Source organism: Atractosteus spatula, chromosome 10, assembly GCF_055471065.1.
Source record: "Atractosteus spatula isolate fAtrSpa1 chromosome 10, fAtrSpa1.hap1, whole genome shotgun sequence".
Lineage (NCBI taxonomy): Eukaryota > Metazoa > Chordata > Actinopteri > Semionotiformes > Lepisosteidae > Atractosteus > Atractosteus spatula.
The window spans coordinates 10,042,953-10,056,014 of record NC_142715.1 but is presented as its reverse complement, the minus strand read 5'-3'; the positions used below and the strand labels follow the sequence as shown (position 1 = coordinate 10,056,014).

Here is a 13,062-nt window from a genome sequence, read left to right as displayed (position 1 = left end):
ACCCTTCGACACTCTGAGTGACAACTCTCTTGCGCGTTTTCTCATATTTATGTAGTTTGCTTGCATGATGCCCGGAACAGCAGGGGTATGTGCTCCCATATGGTCTAGCGGTTAGGATTCCTGGTTTTCACCCAGGCGGCCCGGGTTCGACTCCCGGTATGGGAACCTGTCAGTTTTGCCTCCTGCTTTCCAAAAGATCAGCACCGTGTACGAAGGAGCCGCATTAAAACCACTCGAACGTGCAAAACGCGCGAGAAGAGGGGGCGCTTGTTTCCAACCGAAGACTTCTCGCGTGTGAGACGAGCTGATCATCCCTGCAGGAGGTGGGAGGGTTACTCTGGTAGACAGGGCTGACCTTCGGCAATAGGATTTATACTCTCCAAGATGATATTTGCACTTTCTGGAGAGGCGATTTTCTCCACTTCAGTAGCCCGATTTCGTCGATTGCGTGGAGAGGGCTGTAGAATGTGGCGCCGCCTTTCCTGCTCCGTCCATGACAGGCGTGCTGGTCTCTGGAGAGAGAGCACGGTCCATCAGCGCACTCCAATAAAGGCACTGGAAGCAGCTGAATCGCATTGGCGAAGCTCAGCGCTGGGCCGCTGGGCAGGGATTGCCACCGTTTCCGTAGTGTAGTGGTTATCACGTTCGCCTCACACGCGAAAGGTCCCCGGTTCGAAACCGGGCGGAAACAGACCGGCTTCCTTTGTCAGCACGCACAAAAGGGGATTGGGGATTCGCCTAGCGCAGTGATCGAACAGACCCACTCACCTCTTAGTGTGGCGGGATCTGCACAGTGCATGTCGCAGCGCATCCTGCTTTCACTTCAATGCGCGTCCTGATGTACCCCAGTCTCCCGCGTGACAGGTGGGGATAATCACCACTATACTAACGAGGAAGACATCGCTCTCTCCGACCCCCGGCATCGTGTCCCGACCCACCGTGCTGGAAGCCGATGCCTGCTGTGATTCCTTTACGGAGCAGAAATGACAACCGAAGAGCCGAGAGATCATTTCAGCATTTCGCGTCTGAACAGAAAACACAAACGACCAACTCGGAATGATTTGCCTTTGACGCTTATCAAAGCGTTCTTTGTGCATCGAACAGACCCACTCACCTCTTAGTGTGGCGGGATCTGCACAGTGCATGTCGCAGCGCTTCCTGCTTTCACTTCAATGTGCTTCCTGATGTCGAGTCGTGTGCCGTGCGGAGGCTCTGAAAGCGAGAGCAATGAAAAGGTGCACGGCGCTGTGAAAGAAAACAGAGAAGTGAAAGGCAGTCCTTTCTCTAAGGACGTAAAAGAAAAGCTTTCTACTCCCCGTCAGGGAATCGAACCCTGGTCTCCCGCGTGACAGGCTGGGATACTTGCCACTATACTAACAAGGATGACACCACACTCGCCGATCCTCGGCATCGTGTCCCGACCCAGCGTGCTGGAAGGCGACGCGTGCTGTGATTCCTTTACAGAACAGAAATGACAACCGAGGAGCCGAGAGATCATGTCAGCATTTCGCGTCTGAACGGAAAACACAAACGACCAACTCGGAATGACTTGCTTTTGACGCTTTTCAAAGCGTTCTTTGTGCACGACGACTGCGCCGCCTAGCAGATACAGATGGGTTGTACAACTCTGAACTAGCAAATGGAAGAGGGCTAAGCCCCCTCTCTTTTAGCCCAGGTTCGATCTGTCTCCCAGAATCACCAGGGCGCACGCACACACACCCGTGCCGTTGAAGTGCTCTGCTTCATTTCTAAGGGCAACTCAACATTCACTCCTACCCCGAGAACAGAAAAGACAGCGTCCGCAGCAACAACAGCTCAGGTCTCTGCACAGGAGCTAAGCTGCCCCCATCTCCTCTGCTCTGCGGCTCCTGCGGAGTGGAGTCCTGCCTGGAGCCGTGTTTGCAGGCGGCGGCGGCTCCCCGCGCTCTGTCTGTGCGTCCAAGAGCTCCTGGGAGGAAGAGAGAGCCCTCCCACTCGGGGGCTTTTCCACGGTCTGTGTGAGGAGGGGCGGGTGTGTCCAGTAGCTTATCGAGCGGAAGCCTGGGGCGGCGGAGAGCTGTGATCGTGCAGACCTTGAGGTGTCACCTCTTTGTCTGCTTTCCCGCCCCCCCTCCGCCCAAGCTCTGCTCCAGAGTAGCCCGGCAACCCCTCACACCTGCATGTGTCACAACCTAAGGTGTGGTCATGAGACACCCATGGGGTGCTGTTCTGTTCTTGCTAATTGTTTCCTGCCCGTCGCAGGCAGGAGTCCATGCGAGGAAGATGCGCTGGACAGAGCTCAGAGGGCGCAGCTGGGTGGCTTTCCTTCTGAGTGACGTTCCTGCAACACTCTCCCGCTCCTCTTGGTGCGCTCATGCCGCAACACAGGAAGGCTGGAGCAGGTGGCTGTGGGCTTTGTGCACTGTCGAAATAGCTCAGTTGGGAGAGCGTTAGACTGAAGATCTAAAGGTCCCTGGTTCGATCCCGGGTTTCGGCATTTTGTTTCATCGCGCCCTTTGTTCCTCTCTCCAGCGCCCCCTGCCTAAAGTGACGCTTCCCTTTCTCAGCGCGAAACGCAAGCGAGACACCAGCAGTGGTCCCTGCAGGTTTCCGTAGTGTAGCGGCTATCACGTTCGCCTAACACGCGAAAGGTCCCCGGTTCTTGTTGCACGCTCCTGTACTTCACAGAGGTCTTGAGCGACCGGTCATTTGTTCCCAATGTATTTCCGGTGCCTTTATGCACTCTTGTACCAAACGCACGTTCCTTCTGTACGCGGAGCCGATCATTTGCAATTGGTCTGTGCCGACAGACCAGAACGAGCTCTGTCGGCTCAAAAGCAGCGCAGGACCTGCAAGAACAACAGAAAGATTAGCATCCAGTGAGCCCAAGATCTCATCAAGAATCGGCTCCAGCAACAGGGCTGGGCGCATTGTTCCATTCTCCGACCACTCTCGGTGTAAACAAGTCCCTCCTGGTCTCTGCTTGAAAGGCACTTTCCTGCGTTTGCTTTGGTGTAACTGGCTTCCCCTGCATGGGCGAATGTGAAGAAGATCCTTAGTAAGTCATTGAAGAAAACCGAGAAGAGGTCGGAGTGGCCTCTGTCGTTCATCAACGATCCAGTCAGGCAGTACCCCTCTGTAAAGCGCCGTTCGTTCACATCGATTGGCTTTTTTTTGCCTTCATTTGCGCAAGTAGTAAAAGCAGACGCCCCTATTCTGCCGTGACCCGGATTCGAACCGGGGTTGTTGCGGCCACAACGCAAAGTACTGACCACTATACGATCACGGCGAGTTACCGATACACACATGGTAGGGCGGAAAAGGCTGTGCTCTCTTCGTGTGACCTAATTCGGAAAAGTCCTGACATTGCATTTCAACTGAGCCCCAGTATACATCGACCCTTCGACACTCTGAGTGACAACTCTCTTGCGTGTTTTCTCATATTTATGTAGTTTGCTTGCATGATGCCCGGAATAGCGGGGTTGTGTGCTCCCATATGGTCTAGCGGTTAGGATTCCTGGTTTTCACCCAGGCGGCCCGGGTTTGACTCCCGGTATGGGAACGTGTCAGTTTTGCCTCCTGCTTTCCAAAAGATCAGCACCGTGTACGAAGGAGCCGCATTAAAACCACTCGAACGTGCAAAACGCGCGAGAAGAGGGGGCGCTTGTTTCCAACCAAAACTTCTCGCGTGTGAGACGAGCTGATCATCGCTGCAGGAGGTGGGAGGGTTACTCTGGTAGACAGGGCTGACCTTTGGCAATAGGACTTATACTCTCCAAGATGATATTTGCACTTTCTGGAGAGGCGATTTTCTCCACTTTAGTTGCCCGATATCGTCGATTGCGTGGAGAGGGCTGTAGAATGTGGCGCCGCTTTTCCTGCTCCGTCCATGACAGGCGTGCTGGTCTCTGGAGAGAGAGCACGGTCCATCAGCGCACTCCAAAAAAGGCACTGGAAGCAGCTGAATCGCATTGGCGAAGCTCAGCACTGGGCCGCTGGGGAGGGTTTGCTACCGTTTCCGTAGTGTAGTGGTTATCACGTTTGTCTCACACGCGAAAAGTCCCTGGTTCGAAACCGGGCGGAAACAGACCGGCTTCTTTTGTCACCTCGCACAAAAGGGGATTGGGGATTCGCCTAGCGCTGTGATCGCACAGACCCACTCACCTCTTAGTGTGGCGGGATCTGCACAGTGCATGTCGCAGCGCATCCTGCTTTCACTCCAATGCGCGTCCTGATGTACCCCAGTCTCCCGCGTGACAGGTGGGGATAATCACCACTATACTAACGAGGAAGACATAACTCTCTCCGACCCCCGGCATCGTGTCCCGACCCACCGTGCTGGAAGCCGACGCGTGCTGTGATTTCTTTACGGAGCAGAAATGACAACCGAGGAGCCGAGAGATCATTTCAGCATTTCGCGTCTGAACAGAAAACACAAACAACCAACTCGGAATGACTTGCCTTTGACGCTTATCAAAGCGTTCTTTGTGAATCGAACAGACCCACTCACCTCTTAGTGTGGCGGGATCTGCACAGTGCATGTCGCAGCGCTTCCTGCTTTCATTTCAATGTGCTTCCTGATGTCGAGTCGTGTGCCGTGCGGAGGCTCTGAAAGCGAGAGCAATGAAAAGGTGCACGACGCTGTGAAAGAAAACAGAGAAGTGAAAGGCAGTCCTTTCTCTAAGGAGGTAAAAGAAAAGCTTTCTACTCCCCGTCGGGGAATCGAACCCTGGTCTCCCGCGTGACAGGCGGGGATACTTGCCACTATACTAACGTAGAATTTGGGCATGTAAGGGGACAATTATTAATTGTAGCCGTAAATCACGAAATTGATTCTTTTAATGGCCTTAGAATCCAACCATGCGATATAACTCAAACAACACACACACACACACAGGTACTAATACACGAGGATACATTTATTAAAACATAAAATATGCATGTAAACCTAACAGATCTTATCGTGACGGTTTTCAGAATACAAAAGATATATATTCATTCAGTTACAAAGAGTTACATATATCAAGAGGACATAAGTTCAGTATATCATTCATTTAAACCGTTTCGTAATTGAACTTGGTTACAACTTCTACATTAGATACTCAAAACAAGTACATAACTCTTAGGAGTTAAATTGATATCAGCTGGTTGGGATAACAATTGAATTCTTGAGCTGTAATGCTTTGAAGTTGAATACTCATCCAATCTCTGGGGATTCAGATCTCCTGCAGGCTCTCTGGCTCCGTGCCAGGCTGTGCTGAGCTGCTTGCGACGGTGCGCTGCTGATGCTCACTGACCAGCTAGTTAGTGTTGGCTTTAACTAGCAAAGTTTGTGCACAGGAGAAGAGATGACTGTGGGTCCCAGCAAGTCATGAAGCGCTAGTCCTGAATAGTGATTCAGCTTTCCACAGTTCCGACCTGTTCACGAGGCTTGCTGCTGATGCTAACCTCGGGTGGATCCTTTGGTTACTCTCTGTCAACCTCCGCTCTCGATTCCTAGAACAGAGGAAATTTCTGGCACTTGGACACACTGGCCGTTCCGTGGTTGTCCAGGCTCAGGATGGTCAGGTACCCTTGGTACCCTTCATTGGTGAATCATTTAGAAACAGCCAATGGATAGCTTTGGTAGCCATACCCATCTCAAGATTTGGAACCAAATTCAATCTTGGATTGCTTTCTGGGTGAGCTATGAGCGATGGGGTGGTTAATGTCACATACTCTTCTACTGAGAAGAGTGGAATCAAGTGGGTTGGGATTTGTGCCATGGCTAGACTGGCTACAGTGGCACTGAACTCCCTTAACAGATCTTGTGTCAACATTCTGGCCTGTTGCACACAAGCATAAATTCACTGTATAACACCGGCAATCATGTCCACTGGTTGGGGGATAAGGTTTAACCCTGTTGCATAGGAAATTGCCTGTAGGGTTTTCCCTAGGCTTTCCAACTTTTGCTGCTGTTGATACAGTCTGTCACTACCCTCCGGCATCTCTGACACCTGCCTTCTTGGGGCAGTCAGGGTAAGAGTGCCAGAAGCAAACAAACCTACTATAGCAAATGCACAACAGTGGCGGCAGCAATCAGTCCTCCCAAAAGTCTTTTAGGGTGGCTGATCCCAGTCATCTCCTTCTGAGTGACTGTTGCCTTTCTAAGCTGGCGCAGCGTGTACATGGTGTCTTTCTCAGTATGCCATGTGGCATCTTGGGCACCAACATCCTGGAAATCTGGGGAGATCTGATGCAGCTGCTGATGCTGCTCCTCCATTTCCAGGGCATCTGATTTTTCGATTTGTTCATGTCTGTGCTCTAGGAACCCTGCAGGGGGTGGTGCAGCGGTGGAGCATGCCTGACCCCCGGTTGAGTGGTCATCTGGAGCACCTGAGTTATCTGGAATTGTTACCCCATTCTCACTGTTCAGGTCCACCCTGCACACTTCCTGATTGAGGAATCCCTCTATCGGCATGTTTACAGTCATTTGCTGGGGGCCGGTGTAGGACACCTGCTTGCTCCCCCCTTCCCTCGCTAGGGGTTCAGGGAGCTGCCCCAGCACTGGGATAGCCAGTTCACAGTCTTCGAACTCGCTATCACCCACCAGGCCCATGTCAGTGCAGGCGGGGATTCTGACACCCCACTTTTCTGTGTTCTGCACTGGCAGGCGGGTGGCTTGACCATCCAGCTCCAGTCTGGCTGAACCACTGTTGGTCAGCCTCAGACTGACAGACTGAGCTGGTGGCTGTAGGAAAACTGGCTTGGCTTTCATTCCTTGTCCCTTCTGGGGGACTGGGTGTGTTGGAAACCCTGCCGTTGAGGCAGGAAAATCAGGTCGGTCTCACTCACTACCTGGTAGTTGTGAGAAATAATGTTACCTGACTGCAGGTTCCCTGGGTCACAGCAGAGGGAATCGGCATCTGGGATCAGGTGTGTCCACAGCGCAGTAGTCTCAGCGTCCAGCTGGACCTCCTGTCTAACCTGTGAATGTTGCACCAGGGGCACCTGGTGGTGGCCCTGTGACAGCTGCTCAAGCAGATCCTCACTGATAGAGGACCTCTCAGGGCTAAGGGTGAGGGCTACATCACCAACCTGCTCTCCTGCCATCTGGATCCCTTTCACCACTGCAGGGTGGTGGTCCTGACCCCTCTTGGGTGCCAGGGTGCACAGGGAAAGCTCCTTTTCATCGCCAGGTGGGGAGATCTGCTCCTCTTTAGGGATGTAAAAGGGGTGTGCTTTACCTGGTGGATCAGGCGGCTGCCTGGAGCACCGCTCCTGTGGCATGGAGGCTGTTGTGACCTCAGCCGGGACATGACTTCCCTATATTTCCGGGAACAAGAAAATATTTTTATTTCTTGTCCAGAGGGAACAGAAGGAATCTCCACATAGGCTTCTGTGTTCGGTGGGCACTGTGTGAGCACATTCTGCCTCTTGGCCCCCCTTTCCCTCTGTACAGAAGGCTTAGGAGCCTTGACCTGTTTCCACACCTTGCCTTTCTGGTGATCCACCAAAGGTTCATCTCTGAGTCGCATGCCCTTTTCTTTTTCTACCCGTTTGAGCTTGCTGTATGACATCAAACACCTTTCAACCTCAGTGTCAATCAATGTCTCACTGTGTAAGACATCTCCCATGGCAGCCTTGAGGTAAAAGCTTCCTGCTTTTCCTCTCTGTTTTACTGCCTGCTCTGTGACTTCAGGGGTGGAGTCAGCACTCGCTTGCGAGTAGCTGACCTCATCCAGGCAGGAACCCTTCCACTCAATCAGATAGACTGAGGGAGGGAGAGGGGGCGGGTCTCCGCCTCCTCCAGTGGAGAGTATCAGCTCATTCACGCTTCCGGCAGCCTTGGGGAGTGGTTGTCTCTGTCCTAATAAAACTTGTTCAAGCCTGGCCAGGCGGGCGGCTACTGAATCCTTTTGTTCAGCTTTATCTAGCCCTTTCCCTTCCCCGGTGTTCTCATGGCACTTAGGACGCTGGGTGTGGTCCTGTGTGCCTGCTTTGGAACGGGGCTTAGCCAGCTCAGGAGCCTGTGCTCCTTCGAGCAGGGGGGAATTAACCCTGCTGGCTCTGACAGCGAACACAGTCGCATAAACAGCTTTTTGCTCAGAGCGACTTTGGACATCATACTCCCAGGCTTTCTGCACGAATCTCTTAATATCAGTCATTTTCATGGTCTGTGCATCTGTATGCATTAAGATCATCTTTCTGACTGACGGGTGGAGATTCGCAATGAATAAACCCTTGAAATGTGTGTTCTCTTCGCAACCCTCATCATTTCACCCTGCAAAATAAGTTCGTCTAAGTCTCTCGTAATATTCGCGAGGGGACTCTGCTCTCTCGTGCTTAATGTTAAGGGCGGCGGCTATCGCGGCAGTCGGGTCAATAAACGCACTGTATTCTCGGATAAGTGCTTGACACAGCTCTTCAAAGTCATCACAGACGTTCTTCATCTGCCTAGCCATCCACTCATGTACAGCTCTGCTGCTAGTTTTCCTGACCAGAAACACTTTCTCCTGTTCTGTGGCGTTTGGCAGGTACTGCAGGGTATACCTGAGGTCTTGAATATAACTCTCGATATTATTCTCTGACACTGCAGGGTCAAATCTCTCCATCTCCTTCACTAGCTCTCTCAGAGGATGGAGGTTTATTCTCCTAGCTTCTCCGCTGACGGAGATATGACGGAGATCGTGGTCAGACCTGTCGCTGCTAGAGAGAGTGCTTAATAGCGACTCGAATTCAGACCTTTTAGCAACCATCGTGAAAATTAAAGAGTATTACTTTTAAGTACGAAATCACAGTTATACCACAGAAAACCACAAGATCAAGTATGCAATCAACCCGGTAGATCGCAAAAGATCACAAAACAATCAAGCACTGCTTAAAGACCAAGGGGAACTTTTTTCCTTTCGGCTTTCAGCACACTGTATTGTCGCGTATGAAACCCGCGGCGTTTTATATTGAATTATTCCGCTTGGTTGACTCATTTCAGTCTTACCATAGCCCAGGTATGACTGAAATGAGTCCAGGGACGCCAATAAATGTAGTGTGCTCTCTGAAGGCACCAGTTCTGTAGGGTTTGGGCATTTACGGGGACATTTATTAATTGTAGCCGTAAATCACAAAATGATTCTTTTGATGGCCTTAGAATCCAACCATGCGATATAACTCAAACAACGCACACACACACGGGTACTAATACACGAGGATACATTTATTAATACATAAAATATGCATATAAACCTAACAGATCTTATTGAGAGGGTTATCAGAATACAAAAGGTATATATACAATCAGTTACAAAGAGTTACATATATCAAGAGGACATACGTTCAGTATATCATTCATTTAGACCGTTTCATAAAGTGAACTTGGTTACAACTTCTACATTAGAAACTAAAAAAGAAGTACATAACTCTTAGGAATAAAATTGATATCAACTGGTTGGGATAACAATTGAATTCTCAAGCTGTAATGCATTGAAGTTGAATACTCATCCAATCTCTGGGGATTCAGATCTCCTGCGGGCTCTTTGGCTCCGTGCCAGGCTGTGCTGTGCTGCAGATGCTCACTGACCGGCTAGTTAGTGTTGGCTTTAACTAGCAAAGTTTGTGCACAGGAGAAAAGATGACTGTGGGTCCCAGCAAGTCAGGAAGAGGACCGGTTCATTCCTGATGAAGCGCTAGTTCTGAATAGTGATTCAGCTGTCCACAGTTCCGACCTGTTCACGAGGCTTGCTGCTGGTGCTTACCTCAGGTGGATCCTCTGGTTACTCTCTGGCAACCTCCGCTCTAGACTCTTAGAACAAAGGAAAGTTCTGGCACTCGGACACACTGGCCGTTCCGTGGTTGTCCGGGCTGAGTCTTAGGATGGTCAGGAGGCGCGCTGCGAGAATGTCCTGCCCTTGGGAGCCTATTGCTCCTGGGCCGTCCTGCCCTGGAATTCTCCTTTGAATTCCCTTTAGAAAAGTCCAGGAAATAGTCTCTCAGGCCCTCTGTGTTGCCTGTTTTTACCTGGAGGAACTTCAGCTCGTTCATTGGCTGAAAGTTCCATGGGCATCAGAGTCCCACGTGGGTTACTCGGCCCTACCAGTCCCTGATTGGTTGATCAAGGTGAGGTGTGAGTCACTTACTCCTGACACTTAGGAATGCAGTCCAGATGTCCATCTGGCACACCCCAGACAGATAGGCGCCAATGGATGGACAATGGATTGATCATGATAGCTAAGCTTAGCTAAGTGCATCCCCATTTGGGAGCTGTCCCTTATCAAAAGAAAACATCTTTAAATCAGCCTGCATGAATAGTTTCTCTGTGGCTGCACCACAGAGATGAACAGAGAGATGGGGCCTCATTTGAAAAAGCACAGCAACACTTAATTCTGTCTTATTAACAACCATTGCCGCGACAAGTGAAAGGCTGAAGTGAAATAGAGCGGGGACGAAGGCAGTGAAGAGAGAGAACATGGGAAGAAGAGAAAAACGCAAGGGAAAAAAAGCAGCGTCGTAAAAGAGGTGACGGAGCTGTCCTCTCTAATAGAAGGGTGCCAGTGAGCCCTGCTTTCCCTTATGGCCACACCCCCTTGAGCACGCCTGATCTCGTCTGATTGTGGAAGATAAGCAGGAAGGGGCCTGGTTAGTACTTGGATGGGAGACCGCCTGGGAATACCAGGTGTTGTAAGCTTCTAAGCGCAGGAGGCGCTCGCTCACTCATTCCCCTGTTCACACGTGCGGTGCAGCTTTTCCGTCTGTTTATTTGTCACAGCGCTTCGGCTGTGGAGACTTTTTCGGCTGGCGTTCGGGGAGTCGCGTTTTTCAGAATTGTATTGAGATCGTTTTCCACAGAGCTCAGATGTCAAAGCACAGCAGCAGCTCTCCACAGCGATCCTCTATAGCGCCCTTTCTCCCGCAGCTCCGTCCTCATTGGAAGGAAGCAAGAGTGAAAGGCTGAAGTGAAATAGAGCGGGACGAAGGCAGTGAAGAGAGAGAACGTGGGAAGAAGAGAAAAACGCAAGGGAAAAAAAGCAGCGTCGTAAAAGAGGTGACGGAGCTGTCCTCTCTATAAGAAGGGTGCCAGCGAGCCTTGCTCTTGCTTACAGCCACACCCCCTTGAGCACGCCTGATCTTGTCTGATCTCGGAAGCTAAACAGGGATGGGCCTGGTTAGTACTTGGATGGGAGACCGCCTGGGAATACCAGGTGCTGTAAGCCTTTAATTGCAGGAGGCACCCTATCTTTGTTCACTCGCTCATTCTCATGTTAACACGTGCAGTGTGGCTTTTTGGCTTTTTATTTGTCAGCTTTGGTGAGACACAGGTGCTTGTGTATTAGCATGAGCGTTTTTTATTCTCATCATGAACCTTATATACTGTATCTCTACATCCCATAACCTTTAACGGCAGGTGCCTGGGTGTGGACATGTTCTGATGTAATATTTAATTTTTAATTTATTTAATAAGTAAACATTTTAGTAAAGTCTGTTATATTGTTAAAATCTATAAGCGTTATAAATATCAATTTTTGCTCGTGCTTATAATTTATCGCTGCTAAATGTGTCTTATTCAATTATTTTAACACTTTTATGACCTATCCACTAAAATATAAAAACCTGCCCTACAACGCTCTTCTCAAAAGATAAAATAAGTTTTACATTTTTTGATTCAATGTAATTTCTTTTCTAGAGAAACACATCATTTGAGGCTTGGGTTGCATGTTAATATTTTTAAGGTTTAAAGACTTTACGTTCACGGTACGTGGAAAATCATTTCAAACTTTTGAAAAGTTGTTGAGAATTTGTCATTGAAATAAGCTTACATATTTTAATTCAAAGTGATTACTTTTCACTCTCGATAAAACACGTGTGATTTTGGGGCGGAGGGATATGGTGGGGCGTTCTAAAACATCACAACCATTTGAAAAATGTCTTGAGCTGTGTAGGCATGGTTACAAATTTGGAGTTTATGCTTAAATTAGCCGACTTGCCGGTTTTGAAGTGTGACACCTGAGCTGTCAGGCCCCGATATTGACTGCTGCAAAGATGGTTTCTTTGAGTAGTGAATCATCGGATTCCTCTGCTATGCAAACTGAAGAAGTAGGTTGCTAAAATATTTTTTCTGATAGTGGAATTGTCGTTTCAATCTGCGTTTAGCGTATTTCGTTTTCAACACTTTGTCTTCTTTTTAGCAAAAGCTGACCCAGCACTCAGTGGTGTGTGACAGTGGCTGTCATGTGAACTCTGACGGTGATTCAGGTGTTGGGGGTCCGTCAACGACTGATGAAGAGTTGCTACAAATGGTAAATATTAAACCACAGCAAGTTCGAAGCAAACGAAAAACTCTAACACAAAAGAGGCATTACAATTGTAAATATTTTAGGTAAAAAGCATGCCTATTTATTTTGTTAAGCCTTCCTTTTCTTTTTTCCTTTAATAGAATAACGAAGAGGTCGACGCATCAATCTTCGAACTACCATCAAGCTTGAATGTTTCGTGTCTGTTCATGTGTGTTCGCCAAAATGTGATTAATGATGATGTTCAACCTAGTTTAGCTATCGATGGCTCTAATGAGCCCGATGCTATGGATCAGATTGTAAAGTCGGTGGTATGTTGCACCTTCAACCATTGTTTAAAGGGGGTTGTGGTTGATGAATGCGCGGCCCGTTTGATTAATCATCCAGGTCAACGGGGTCACACATGCCTAGTTGTCGGGTGCGCGGATGGGTACTGTGGTGTCTCCGGGGGAAAGTTTATGTAAATGAAAGTAGTACTCACACCACACTTTTCTTTCCTGAGTTTCGTGGCTTTTCTTCCTCCAACTATCTTCCAAATACAGTCCGTAATCCGTTCCCTTAATCCTGATCCGATCCGAGTTCCATAAATCCGTAATAAAGCCAATCCGCGATGTATCCTTATCCAGTGTCCGTAATCCAAAAACCATAAACCTTTTCTCCTTTCAGTAGTCCGTTATTCTTTAGCCCGATCTTTAACATACACCTCTTTCCTCTCTTTTCCTCCAAACCGCATTCACCTTATCGGCTTCCGCCCTGTTCACTGCCTCCGGGGCACTTATATTTCGGTTCCTGATGCGGCTCAGCTGTGTCTCATTGTTTC

General features: G+C 49.3%; 2 non-coding genes and 2 pseudogenes across 2 annotated transcripts; all 4 read left to right on the top strand.

The window, feature by feature from the left end:
• The first annotated feature begins 93 nt into the window (after positions 1–93).
• On the top strand, positions 94–165 carry trnae-uuc (transfer RNA glutamic acid (anticodon UUC)). The gene has a single exon. It is a non-coding gene; the product is annotated as a tRNA-Glu (tRNA).
• A 453-nt stretch (positions 166–618) lies between these two features.
• Positions 619–691, top strand: trnav-cac (transfer RNA valine (anticodon CAC)). The gene has a single exon. It is a non-coding gene; the product is annotated as a tRNA-Val (tRNA).
• Positions 692–10,520: 9,829 nt separating this feature from the next.
• LOC148824899 (5S ribosomal RNA) lies at positions 10,521–10,639 on the top strand (annotated as a pseudogene).
• Positions 10,640–11,046: 407 nt separating this feature from the next.
• On the top strand, positions 11,047–11,165 carry LOC148824898 (5S ribosomal RNA; annotated as a pseudogene).
• Positions 11,166–13,062: the final 1,897 nt, after the last annotated feature.